The sequence below is a fragment of the Corvus cornix genome, chromosome 4 (genome assembly GCF_000738735.6).
Source record: "Corvus cornix cornix isolate S_Up_H32 chromosome 4, ASM73873v5, whole genome shotgun sequence".
Classification (NCBI taxonomy): Eukaryota; Metazoa; Chordata; class Aves; order Passeriformes; family Corvidae; genus Corvus; species Corvus cornix.
Window position 1 is genome coordinate 23,005,824 of NC_046334.1, and position 14,867 is coordinate 23,020,690.

At 36.8% G+C, this 14,867-nt stretch overlaps 1 long non-coding RNA gene across 1 annotated transcript in view; it reads right to left on the minus strand.

Annotated features, from left to right (window-relative positions):
• Nucleotides 1-5,493: 5,493 nt before the first annotated feature.
• The window catches only part of LOC104697195, a 30,776-nt gene continuing 21,402 nt past the window's right edge, over nt 5,494-14,867 (minus strand). The window contains exons 3-4 of the long non-coding RNA XR_753134.4: nt 11,996-12,065; nt 5,494-5,653 (exon numbers count right to left, since the gene is read on the minus strand). This is a non-coding gene — a long non-coding RNA (uncharacterized LOC104697195). The remainder of the gene's footprint in view (nt 5,654-11,995; nt 12,066-14,867) is intronic.

A 14,867-nucleotide genomic window follows, 5' to 3' on the forward strand; every position in this document is an offset into this window, starting at 1 on the left:
GCTCCGTACAAGAATGACTCCCTTGGAAATTAATCACACCTACTTATGTTCGACCTCCATTCTAAAACTCCCATTTTCCTACAAATGGGAACTCAGCAATTTAGGTACATAAACAGACATCAGGATGCTCCCACACTAGCAGGATTTCTGTTTTGAACACATAGCATCGTGAGGTTATAAGCTAAACCACCTTTTACTATGCACTTGAGCCAGATTATGAATGTCCAAACTTATTCATTATTACACTGCAGGTAAAAGAGAAGACAAGATTTTCTTTGCAGTGGGACTACACCAGAGTTCCTGCCTCGTTCAGTACCAAAGCACTCCACACCACACTTGGAGAGAACAAGATCCCTCTGAGCAAATTTGGCAAGGGCTTTTCAACCTCTGCAGAGACAAAGAAGCATTTCTGTGACCAGACGAGGCTCAAAGGGCTTTCAGATTTCACAAATCTTCTGATCATTCCTGCTACAGATACAGAAAAGAGCTATAGATATCACAGAGAAATAGATACTGTAGGAGAGAAGAACCAGACTTTTTAGCCTGCCGAAAGTCCAAGGTTTGATATGATTGCCCTCTGCAGACATATCAAGAGGCACTGTATCAAAAAAAGAAAAATGTAATTTCATTTCAAGGATAATGTGACACAAGAACAAATGACCATAAATTGGGCAGAAGAACTGAAATCCTTCTGGAAATTCAAAGCAAGTGCCTTGTTACCAAAATACTGGGAACCCCAAACACCAAATTGATTTTAATGTGGACTTTATTAAAATTACTAACAGCATTGCATGATGTAAAAGGAAGAAAGGAGGGAGGGAGGGAGGGAGGGAGGGAGAAAGGAAGGAAGGAAGGAAGGAAGGAAGGAAGGAAGGAAGGAAGGAAGGAAGGAAGGAAGGAAGGAAGGAAGGAAGGAAGGAAGGAAGGAAGGAAGGAAGGAAGGAAGGAAGGAAGGAAGGAAGGAAGGAAGGAAGGAAGGAAGGAAGGAAGGAAGGAAGGAAGGAAGGAAGGAAGGAAGGAAGGAAGGAAGGAAGGAAGGAAGGAAGGAAGGAAGGAAGGAAGGAAGGAAGGAAGGAAGGAAGGAAGGAAGGAATTTTAGTATTCTAAAATATAAATCTATTTTCTAGGGAATTAGGTTTTTTTCCATAGAGCATGCTGTACACAGATTTGGGGGTCAATCATTCTCAATCTTCATTGAAGAAATTGGAGACAGTTTGATGATCAAAATTAATTAAATGAGAAAGAAATTTTTGTAATACATGTAAAACTGAGGTCAGAAAGGAATCATGTTAGAAATTGTCTATAAAATGAAAGTATAGACATATATCAGGTATTACTAGAGACAGTCATTTTATTGATAGTGTTAATCACATCCAGAGGACAATTCCTAAATAGGTAATTCAATGGCACTAGAGACAGAGCATTCCACTGTGCTCCTTGGCTCAGTACTCACTATCTTATTGGTCTTTTGCCATGAGACAGCCCTTGCTTTTGGCACCTCTAAAATTGCCATTTTAGAAATCACTGCATACAGTCATAATAACCCAAAGATGTGAAAGCAAATAAGGATTTTTATCATTAAAAAGGGAAAGGCTTCAAAGGGAAGATAATGGAAACATCTTTGTTCAATAGCTGTTGCCTATAAAGAAGCTTAACCCCAAGGAATAATTACATGGACATAAGTTGTGTAACCTTAGGACAGTCATATAGAAGCAGAGATTTGTAAAATGTTCTAATTATACAGAAAAGTCTTCTGAAAATTGTTTTTTTAAATCTCTGGACCAAATCTAGAAGCAGATATGTTGGTAACATGTATTAAAATCTCTGAAAAAATGAGACTTTATAGTTGTTACTCAAATTGTATCATCTTCATGCAAATTTATAATCTAGTTTTGAAACTGGCATTCATTTTTATGGATACAAGTAGTAATTATTTATAATGTTCACTGACAAGTTGGAACATTAAGAGCACTTGGTGCCATTTTTTTTTATTCCCTAGGTTGTACAATATAAAAAGAAACATTCTGCTTTTCCAGCAAATTTTAAATTCATGACAGCACCTCTTTAATGCATGTTTGTTAAGGTGACATACATTTCATAGGAAATTAAGTATGCCATTTGAAACTATTCATTTTGTAGAATTACTGTTTTTACTGTTGAGATGTCTTCTACCCTATTACCAAAAGTGATCTTTATGCTTTCTTTTGCTTGATTTGGGGGAGTACGGGTTGAATTCACTATGTCTCATGTAAGACACTCATCATCAAAAATTATCTCAATTGTTCCTTTAAATTACATTAAAAAGTGTGATTTGGGGGGGGTGTTAGCAGTGATATTGTAATTGATCTGAATAGGGAATGGATAAAGGAGTGTCATTTACACTCTTTTAAGAGAAAAAGAAATCCACAAAGTCCATAAAGTATTGACAATTTCTGTATTGATGAAGGAATATGTACTTCACACGCAAAGAAGCAAAAGCAAATTAGCTTCAGATTCTCAACAGGATCAATGAGTGATCAGTTACCGATCAAGCAGTAATAATTATCTCCAACCTATTTTTATGTAGTGGATAATGGAACTGGGTGTCAGTATCCTATTTTTGAATTTTGGCTTAAAGATTTATATCAGTGTAACTTGTTAAGTGATGCAGGTTTTTGGGCTGAGGGAGCTAAGAATCATGGCATAAACACCAGTACTTCCGTAACAATTTTCAGTGTTCAAAGGCATGTTGGCAACAGTTTCAAACCACTTGTAATAGTTGGAGGTACTGGATTAGAAGAAAAGTTGTGAAGAGATGGCACAAGGAAAAAACTTGAGATGGTAAAAACAATAACCATTACATAAATTCAAAATCTATCATTCAATTCAAAGAATATATTCAAATCAGAGAAGCCTGTAAAAAAGACCGATGCAAAAGCACCTGGAAATTACGTAGCAAAAAAAAATTTCTGCTGACAAAGTCATGCACTTCTCTTGGTGCTAAATTTTACATGTGGGGAGAAAAATAATGAGATTCATCCAAAAATACCTTTTTTCAAGCATGAAAAGTAAGTCAATCATCCCACAAGATAACTGGGACAGAAGAAAAAGAAATAATGTTTTCATTGCTTAAAAATTCTATTTCTTAATGATTCTATAGGTGTATTTTGGAAGACAACAAGCTTTTAGAACCACTGGTACAAATAATAAAGTCAAAGTGATATGTGCCATCAGTAGCCCAGAATGCATGTCTGACTTTTTCCACCCTCATCTATTCCCATCTCAAAGCATTTACCAACAGAGTAAATGCCCCAGCTTTTCAGAGATCTCATGATCATATTAATAGCCAGTGTAACATCAGGAAGAAAAGTGCAGCTGTAAGAGCAGTATTCCTGTATTGAGAGGTAAGAGATACGAAGGAGAGATATGAAGGAGGGGTGTTTCTTGTGACGGAAGGAATATGCTCCTTCATTGTGGTACAATCTGACTTCACGAATGTTACAGCTCTTTCAGCTGATGATTAAGCTACAACAGAATTTCTCTCTTTAGTCAACCTTCTTTCTTTTTCATCTCGTACCTCCCTCCACAGAAAAGGTTCTGATCGAGTAACTGACAGAACTGTGAAGGAAGAGAAAAAAAGATCTAAAGAGTAATGTATTGATTCATTCCTTCCTATCAAAGATTTAACTAATCTTGCATCATTTGACTTGTTTTAGCTAGAAATCCCCACTTTACCTAACATTTAGTGATGTTATATATTCATATACTCAAATCACTTCACAAGGTTTACAAAGTTCTTTACAAATTGAATGTATACCATGCAAGAAACTTTTTGGGCCCTGGAACCGTAGCTATGTCTAATGTGAATTTCAGGGGATATATTGATTTTACACAATATTTTATAATAGAAATCGAAGGTTGCATCTATTTTGAACTGCAGGTGAAATTAGGTAAGGAGAAAATAATTATCCAATCGGGAATTGGAGCAGAATGCTAACAACTCCATTCTTGCAGAACAATACTGACATGTTTTTGGTTTCGCCACTCGTGAGAAATGTAATCACCTTTATAATATGGAGTCCCTTACTCACTGCTGAGCCATAAATTCAAAATTTACTTGAATCAGTACAGGGCTTTCTTAAAAAACCCTCAACAATTACCTTTAGATTTTCTTTCGGGTTTTCTTTCCTGGTTTTACCAGAGGGAAACATACATCTTTGATTTCTTTTTTCTTTCTTTTTTTCCCCAGGAACAGCCTGTTTGATTACAAAACTGGAAAAATATAGTCCCAAATGGTTTTTGCCAGTGGTAAAACCATTTTAGATGCATCTCAACAGTTGATTTCTGTTCTCTGCAGCAGCACTAACATTGCTTTTTTGCTGTCTTTAGAAAAATCCCAGGGCCAAATGCTCTCTGTACATGCTGTGCACGAGCAAAGACATGACTTACATGTCTGTACTGACTTTTAGGGCTGTCATAAGGTTGCTGTGAACTGTGGACTCATGATCTGACAGTAACTGCCCAAAATACAGGATCAGGTGGAGAGATGGAGTTTAGGATTTTCACACGCCCAATCAAATTAGTACAGTGATCAACATGCAGATATGCCCAGCTTGGCAAGGTAGAGAACTAGAGGGTTGGCCTGCTGACAGCTCAGTTGTAAAGATTTTTCTGCCCAAGAACTGCAAACTCTCTGTACTCCTTACGAATTTCCACTTTTTTTTTTTTAATGTGAAAGGAATAAGTTGTTATTTTCTACAAACACTGTCATTTAAAGGACCTTAACTTTCCATGAAATAAACAATTATTTTTGTTTTCTTTTAGTTTTGCTTTTACCTGAATTCAAGAATCATTCATTTCATCTGGAAGCAGAGCCTTTGATACTGATGAATAGACTATAAGAAGTTTGCATGTATATTTCACAGTGACCTGTGTGTTAAAATCACATGGGTCACGGTCACTGAGAAAGTCATAGCTGTAGTTAATCTCAAAATTAACAAAAATTTTAAACGTTACCAGTAATTATATTGGAAAAAATAACTTCCTGTTGTGGTGGTAACCCAGAAAAGACCCGGCATGTTTTTGCAGTTCCCTTTTATCAGTAATTCTGTCTGAATGAGATACATCCATTGCAATTATCCTATAGGTCATAAGAAATACTGAAGCTACAGCCTGAATACAGACAACATACATTAATTAGAAACAGGGTTATCAAGATGTGAGTACCAAATCACTGGAACCTCTATATACCATGTTTCAACTCAAGGGGAAACAATGGAGGGCAATACTTACCTCATCATCTGTTCATAGGAGGTAAAGACAAATATATCTGTGTCCCTAAGCTATTTTCTGAAGACTTGAGAACAGCTGCAAAAGAGGTCAGAAACAGAAGGAGTTTGTCAGCTTTCTCATTAACCAAAATCAGAAGATACATGTTTCCAAGGAGGTAACGCATATAGGAATGAAACATGCTGAGGCTCAGCAACAAAAGCTCATACTCACATCTATCGATGCCATCTTCTGACTGGATTGTCTCACCACGCAGAAGATATTTTAATCCCCTTCCCCACTTTACTTAGTGGGACTAGGACCCAGCAGATGCCTTTTTTCTCTGTTGTGCCAGGTCATGATGGCACTTTGAAGATGGTGTGAGGAATGCTCCCAAAGGAGCTGTCTGTTCAGGGATTCACCAATTAGAGCAGGAGGATGGAGCACAGAAGATAGAGTATTATGAGTTATTATAACATTATAATAGTTGCTTCTGCCTTTTATAACATTTAACACAAGACACACATCTTTAAATATTATTCAACTTTTCTGAACAAGAATCAAGATCAATATTACAGTAATCCAAAACACTATAACAAGCTACCTCTGAGACTGTCCTTCAAGATTTTTACGTATTTTCCAATCATCACATTAAACTAGCCTATTAACTTAAACAGTTAATATTACATGTACTTTTCTTATCACTTGCCCACTGCCTTGGCCCTCTCCTAAAAGAACAGGGCAAAAGTTAGCAAAAAGTTTTATACATAAAATCTAATCAGCCCACCACTGAGTTCAAATAACTGTAAGATGTAACATAGGACTCAGTCAGGTTTTTGACCCACTTTGTTTAATTGTTCCCACTGAAATCAGAAATAAAATTCCCACTGACCTCTCAGGGAGTGGAATTAGCCTGACACTAAGCAGTTTTAGCAGATGAAACTGCAACTTCACCTTTCCTCCTGAATTCTACATTTTTTCTATTCTAACTGCTCTCCTGGCCTTTCTTTCCCTTAGTGTCACCTGTGCTCTCTGACCTGCATCTGTTTAATATTATCACTTGGACTGTCTCTAACCTCACCTCAGGTTTTAATCCATGATTAAATGGATATTTGTACATGAAACATCAATACATGACCATGTAGGTAAGGGGATTTTTTCAAAGTTATCTTCAGTGCCTTTTTTGTTCTCTTATCTCCTCACCTAAGAAGTAAATTAGAGCAATTAACAAGCAACACCCATATGAAATTTCATTGTCACTGATAGGTGAGTTCTGAAACTTAATGATGGGTGATCTAATATAAAATGGATAAAAGATTATCAATTCTGTTCCCTAGGATTGACTCAACAGTGAATACATATTCTGTAATAGAAACAGCTCAATGGGTTTAAAGTTTAAAAGACTTTTTCTGCTAAATAGAGTGTGCTAAATAATTCTGACTAATCTAAAACCCAGAAGATAAGCCCTCTAGTGCAGATTTCTGAACTATGCCACTTATTTATCTTACGTAGACAGTGCTACTGCTGAAACCTTTCTTTAACCTCCTTTGCTCTGTCTTTTTAGTTTAGAATGGTGATACTTTCAAAGGAAAAAAACCTTCATTTTCCTGGTACTTTTGATTCTGGCTGTCCAGATATGATCTTCAACACAGCACACATTAATTAATTTCCATATTTCAGTTTTAGGTTCACATTTTCCTAAAAGGAAAAAATCTACCTTTTGGGCTTGACTTCATTAATGCAAATGACTTTCCTTGCATTCAGCCTAACATTTTAGAAAATGTAGGCTGGATGCAAGGAGAGTAATTTTTCTTTGCAGTTACAATACAAGTCTCATACATGCAGTATACTAATCTTCTTTTCATTACACAACTGCAGTTATACAAAGTACTTTAAACCCAGAAAAACAATGATTTGGAAGTGATTTCATGCAACAGAACAATTGCTTCCACAAAACATATTCTGTTTATTGTAAGTGCACTCTAAATTGATTTAATTTTGGAGCCACAGCTAGAAAAGATGCTGTTTAGACAATATTTTCTAACCAAAGAATCTGCAGCATGTATCCCTTTTTTCAATCTAGCACATATCAGCTGAAATAATGTTTTATGTAGAATGCTTGTTATATTCTACCACCTCTTTTTCACAGTAAGTAAGTTGAAGTACAGAGTGAGATTGCCCTTGCCTTCAGATCCAGCAAATAAAGAAATGTAGCGCTTCAACTGATAGGAGAAGTCCTTGTCTGAACTAAGCCTAGCAATTTTCTGTGGATCTACCAGCAGTCAATTCTAAAGCCCTCCACAGGTAAGTAATTTCCTGAACTAGGGTAAGATTTGGGAAGAATTAGGAAAAAGGTTCTCCGGTTCTCCGGAATATACTCAATCACAACATTGCAAGATGTGTTAGAGTGAAATTTATGGCTACAGAATGAAAAATGAGATGCTTATTCTAAGTCAAACCTAGACTGGATTCAGATTAGAGATATTTTGCTAACATTCTTTATCATACTCGCGGCCAGACCTGACTGATGAGCATTTAAATGGCAAAATTCAAAGCACGAGAGGTAGACACGTATAACAGATATGTCTCAAAATCTTTATCAGAGGTCTTAAGATAGATTTTTATCAGAAAGCTTCAAGTTAACTACAGTTGGATTTCCTTAATTTTTAAAACTCATGAGGAAAGAAATCGGGGTTTGTAAATATGAAACTAATTCTAAAGCACTGCATCAAGAAAAGAGTTGGATTTTTATTTTCAGATTGTTACCAGCACTGTATTTGTTGCCCTTATTAACATGCTGAAAAAACCTTATGAATGTTACAGAGCTTTAAAAAATCATGAGGTTTTGAGGATGGCATTAAGTCCACTGACAGTCTGTGTGTTTGCTTTTTGAGTTTTCCTTTTAATTTTTTTTTTTTTTACATCTGGATGAAACTTGAAATGCCTAATTATAGATCATGAGGCTAACATGGGGCAAGAAAGAAACCAAGAGAACTGAAGAACTGACAAGAACTGAAGAACTGACAAGCTGACAGAACTCTTGGGTTACTAAGCTCAAAGATTTAAGGCAGAATATGATACACTATCACACACACAAAAGGCTATCTGATTTCAGAGTCCTCTGACTAGCTCTAACTAGGGTGATAGAAATGGTGAACCTTTGTTGTTGGCCTTCTCCAGAGGGTGCAAACTGAGAAAGGAAAGATGAAAAAGCTATATTGTTATCTAAATGACCTGAAGTTTTTTTATTTGTGGGGACTATAATTGTGGGGAATGTTCAGGGCCTGTGCTGACTGAGTATCACTAAAGAAAACACAGCAAACCAGAAGGGTAGAGCTGTTGAGAAAAACAATCTCTAAAAAATTTATGATGAATGTCAGAGCCCAATGTGAGCACCTTTTGCTTTTGTCACTGCAAGACACAGTTCTACTAGTAGTTATCTCCACCAAACACTCAAAGAGAAAATGTCCATGGAGAATGGGACTGTATAATCTGCAGTTTTGCTGGGAAGTGGCCTGTGGTCACTGGAGGGCATGTAAATCACCATAGGTCAGTAATCAAATGCCAAATAGTCACTAAGGACAACTTAAAAAAAATATTGTTGATTCCTGCTCTGTAACCAAGTCTCTATTTGGTAGTGCACGTATGAGCTAATTTGGGGCATAGCTCTAGCAGTGGAGACCTGCAAATCTCCACTTCACAGACATGCAAAAAATTTCAAAAGCTAATTTCCAAAAATGGAAATCCATTTACTTATTAAATTCTATTATTTACATAAAATAGGTTCTGTTAGAATCTATCACACCTTCTACAGTATGACAAAGATCTATTGAGCATTAGCTGACTGATATATGTAACATAAACTAACATCAAATGGCTCAGACAAGATACTCAAAGAAAGATAATCTTCCATACCATCTACCTATCAACATTTAAGTGCTCCAAAGGTCATACACTTTCTTCTCTAATGAGGAATAAGTTACCTTATGCACACATCTGTTCTTATTCAATTAATGAAACTTCTCTTCAATGGATTAACTTGTTAACATATAATATCTTGAAGACTTTACAAGCTATATGTCAAATTGTGACATGCACATATAAGGAAACACACTGCTGGCAGGAGTGAAATACAAACTTCAGGGCCAGAGAGCTGGCTAGACACTTGATAATTTCTAGCTCCAGGCTTAAGAAAAGATGGTTCTGGATATCAGCCACAAGTGCTTTGAATTTATCAACATGAATTATGAAATATAATACTGCATGAACAGATAGATGCAAGTAACCAAGGTGAGCATGACCCACAGCTGAAGTGAGAACAATAGATTTATTCCATCACTTTTCAGGCTGGAGGATTTCATGAGCAAGCTGGGGCACATACACTGCTAAGCTCATTCCACCTTAGCAGGGGCAAAAAGCACGTGACCTGTTCCCCAGGCTCAATATATCAAACAGTCTGGCACATGCCCAGTTTACCTCCATGATTTTCTCTGTGCTTTTTATGACCTCTGCTTTGATCTCTCTCCCAAGACAGGAAGCTCAAGCATGTCTTGGAGAGGGTCTCCAAGTCTCTGTAAACACCTATGTTGTCTCTACACAGAAAGTCTACTTCTCAAAGCAGAGGATAAGCAGCGCTAGGCATAATATATAGTTTCCCACACTGTTATTTGCCAGGACTTGGCATTCCCAGATACAAGGTCACTTGAGTAAATCTACTATCCCCCTTGCCATTCTCCCACTATTAATTCTTTCCTCCCAGCAAATGCTATTACCATTGGGATACAAATGAGAAGAATTTAAAAAGTGAACAGGGCTGCAAACAGTGCTGCAGAAGATATAGAAAGCAACATCTTATATTCTCCACAACTTCTATAATTTATGAAGGCAAAATATCAGAGGAAGAATTTACAGCCGAGGAAGCTGCAGTGGAATGGTTGGGCAGGGTGCACCAGCACATTCAAAAGCTGTCTACACAAAAAAAGCAGAGGGAAAGAAGGGCAAAATATTCTTTGAAAACAAATTCCAAAGAACAACTGTACTTTGTGGTCATTCAGGTGATGAGTAAATGGTTTGTCCATAAAATAAATATACTCCCAAGAGCCAAGGCGGCACGAACACTACAGATCTAATTGAAGGATTTGGAAAGAATATGACACCTCCAGGACCTCATGTTTCTATCCTGCTGTCAGGAGTCATTCAGTAGCAACTAGAATTGCATTCTTCCATCTCCATTTCCAAGGCACTTATAATTTCTCCATCCCAGAGACCAGGCCTGCAGACAACTGATTTAAGTCAACTCAATTAACTACTCACTAGTTAAGATCTACTTTGAGTTTCAGTGGAAATACAAAGAGGGCATAAGAGCTGTGAAAATCCTTTTAAGCTGGCTTCTCAATGGGGCAGAAATGAAAGCTGAAAGTGTGAGTACACTATTTTAGTGGGGCACAGATCCGTCCAGTGGAGGCTACTGATTTGTACAGTCTCAAGCTCCCAAATTGTCCTTATTGGGAGCAATAGGTCGTCATCTGCCTCAGGAACACAATAGGAGATGGGAATTGCTGTCCTAATATGATTTGGTGGTTCTCACTGAGTTTTGAGTGGTAGAAACATTTACAGTGTGCAGCAGTCTGTTATACAGCTCCTTTGGTAATTCAGCAGGAGCTGAGTGCAATTGCTTCATACAAAGCCAAGATGACGGGCCATTAATCAGTAAATCGGTGCTGTCAGAGTAGAAGAGTGACTATTTTTAAGGTATTGATAATAGCAAAATACCTCACATTAGCCATGCTTTCTCTTCAATTGAACTTTAGGACCAAAAGCACATGCTTTTGAAAGTCTGAAGGGACAAGAAATTCAGGAAGAGTCTACAAAGGTGTTTTTCTTATGTTGAGGAATTATGTCATGGGCAGATTCCTAGAAATATTTACAGAAACCCAACTCCTGCAGAAGTAATAGAAATTCATTTCAGTCATAGGATACTCAGGACACCAAATCACAAAATTACACATTAACTTCGTAGTAGCTGGCACCTAATCAAATCTGCCAAAATGACCATTTAGACTAATCATTGTTTAGGACCGTTATCACATACAAAACAAAACTAAACAAAACAGTATATATCCAGGAAAGAAGGGTCGGGAGCTTCAAGTTTCAGCAAAACCCAGCAGAGTGAGGATTCTCATTACAGTTATTTATACATTAAAATAATCCAAGATGTAGCACGTTAATTCCAATACCTAAACTATCATCTTAAACTGGACAGTTCGATGCTTAGCAACCTCTCCAACTGGTCTAATAAACCAGCCACTTGTTTAACTATGTTCCAGCATTTTCTGTGCTGTCTGAAAGTCACATGCAAGGGGAGCACGGCTTGCAGTGAGTGGTGGTGCCCAACAGCATGACAGCACTGCCAGTTTACACCTCATTCCTTCAGAACTAAGCTGACCACTGAGAAGGAACATCACAGCTGGAAGTTGCCCTTTGCTGCCATGCCACTGGCTATCTCAGTATGAGATTTAAAAATGCTACACATCTTTTTTAGATCTTATTAAAGTATTTCCAGAGACAGCTGGGCAACATTGCCTGATCTACATTTTGTTTTTAAATTAATCACTGCACTGAATTCAACCAATTTAGGTTTTCCAGAGCTGCTAAAAATGCACCCAGTTTTATTAGTGACACCTTTTTTTATGTGGGAAATCCCTAGACACAAAAGAGTAAAATGGAAAGGACCAAACTACAGGCTTACCTTGTGGGACACAGGACTCCAGGAGCACAGGAGAGATGACCTTTCAATCTTCTGTTGCAAATGTCCTTTCCTGTTGTGTACAAGGCAGAGTGCTATGTGACACCAACAGAGTCACAGACGGCACAAAAACTAGCATTGCCCATTAGCCACTTTCGTTCTGTCTTGCTGGTAATGAATGTGTACAACACCTAGTTTGGTTGTGTTCTTGACAAAATCTATGTTGCCACAGCAGTAACAGCTTGCAAGACTGCATTCTTAGACATGTCACATATACTCTTACCATCCTCAGGTTAAATTTAAAGTTAGTTACATTGTGCCTTACCTGATTTATTAATTCTTTCCTTACTGTTACTATTGTACTCATAAACATCCAGAGTTTAAATTCTGAAATACATTTTACCTCCTTGTGCTCCCTGGATAACCAGCTTGTAAATTAAAAAGTAATATAGCAGCTATTCATTCCAGTTCAAAGAAATTAAAGTTACAGCATCATGATTGCAGTTATTAATGAATCCATTTCCAAAATTACTTTTTTTATGATGTACATGGAAAAAAACAAATAGTAGCAAAACAAATAGGCAAAACCCATAGTGAATGGAGCATGACCAGCATTTGATTCTGATAATTAAAAATACTGAAGAGTTATTTATCAAACTATGGGGAGAAAAAAAGCATGATGTTAGAAGCCAAAGTATCTTCATATTTGCAAGGGAACACATTAAAAAATCTCCTCCTGTTTTGTGCATAGTTTGGCTTTCAACAGGATAGTCCCAAAAATGAAGGGAAACTCCATTTGAAGGGCTGCAATCAGCATAAGATTCAACTGCTTCTAGGAGTGATAGGAGTTTCACTGGATGCACAGACTCTGTCAAGGCAGTCTTCCTCAGTATAATGGCACCTGCTGACAGACTTTATTAAACTATATTCTATCATAACTGCTGGTGAATTATGGTCTGGGGTGCAAAGATAGGTGATATTTTTTGCTCAGTATTTTCTATACATCACTGCACTGTCATTGGTTTATTATAGTGACTGATTTGATTTAACAAGGTGTGATGATTTATTGATTTTTTGAAATTCCCACACTATATTTCAATGGTTAGTGACACATTCTGTTGTCATTACCTTCAGCTAATTAGCACTTCTGGATTTATTTTCTTACGCAACTGACTGAAGATGAAGCACAGCGGCAGCAGAAAATTGCTGCATCCCTGAACATGCTCAAGGCCAAGTTCAATGGGTCCTTGAGCAACCTGGTCTAATGGAAGGTGTCTCTGCCCATGGTAGCGGGGGTTGGAACTCGATGATCTTTAAGGTCCCTTCCAACACAAATCATTCTATGATTCTATGACAGACGTGACACAAATAAGACTGCAGTTCAAATGCTTTGGACTGAATTTAAACCTGGTATTTTAGCCACTGGAATTCTGCTGGGGAAACAAAGATCCACTGAATATATCACATATCAATATGGCTTCTTAATATTAAACTATTCTGTTGCTCTTGACTTTTTTTACAGATCTCCTCTCTCTAAATAAAATTCACCTCAGCACAGTAGGTCAACAAAAAGTCTATGAATTGAGTCCCACTCAAAATATCACTATAACCTACACGGTCTTTTAATATCCCTCTATAGGAATGAAAAATTCTTCACCCCCACCACCCCCTGCCAATCTCTCTGTATATTCAGAGGTGTACTCTTCTGAAAACTAAATATAGGATTTTTCATATTAATTCATACAGCAGGATAATCTAGGACCAAGGACATCCAACAACCAATGATCAAATGAAATGCTTAAATAGGTATGTCTGGTATTTGACAGGGGAACAAAAGGAAAGTGGTAACAATACCTTGAAAAGCATTACTGTCAGTAGCAATAAAAAATCTGTCATCATTACTAATAAATACTTCATAGCTGAAAATGGTTTATATCTCCCTCCCATTTCCACTTGTATCTGTATCATCGAATGAAGTGCTGATCCCGAAGGAAACATGATCAAAGCCTAAGCTTGGAGTTTACATTTTATCGTCCATACATACTGTGTCATTTTCTCTGACCATTGTTGCAACTGCATTGTGTTGTGCATTATCTTTTCTTTCAGGAATGTCTATGAATAGGTTGTTACCTTATGTTTTCATTATATTGCTTTTCTTCTGTTAACTCTTAAATTGGCAAGAAAAATAAGTGTAATAGAAACTCAAGTAACTGTGATCAAATACCTTCTCTTTCCCATTCTTGCCTGCTCAGTCTTGCTCAATCAAGGTAAAGCATCACAGTCAGTTTTATAACCTCTAGCTATTTTCTTCTAAAGCTGCAGGATGGCCCCAGGCAACATGCCTAAATCCACAAGCAGTATCAGATCAGTAGAAAACTTGATATACCAGATTTATTGATTTTTTTTTTTAAATAAATGTTCCACTAGTATAACATTTCTCTATTTGGATAACAAATAATAGATACACTTTATTACAGTAACATATTCTCAGCTATGTTTATATGTAACATTTATGACATTTTATAGATATAGGAAACCTTGACCTTTATTACCAAAGTTACTTGTAATATTTAGAAGGAGACAAGCAAATAACATATTTATGCTTTTAGCAAGTTTATTTTTATCACTATAACATAATCTCTAGTTGTGAAGACACATGATGAAATCTTTTACCAAAGTCAACTTCAGATCTTTTTTTTATTACTATTAGAATTATAAATGAGAAGGAAAAAAAAAAAAAAAAACGCACATAATGAAAGAAAACAAAAATAAAGGCTAATTGGGAAACAAATGCTTTTGTGATTCCTTTTTTATGACATGAAATGCCAGGAAAGGAATTAAAGGCAATGCTATAATTTAACAAAAACAAGAATGA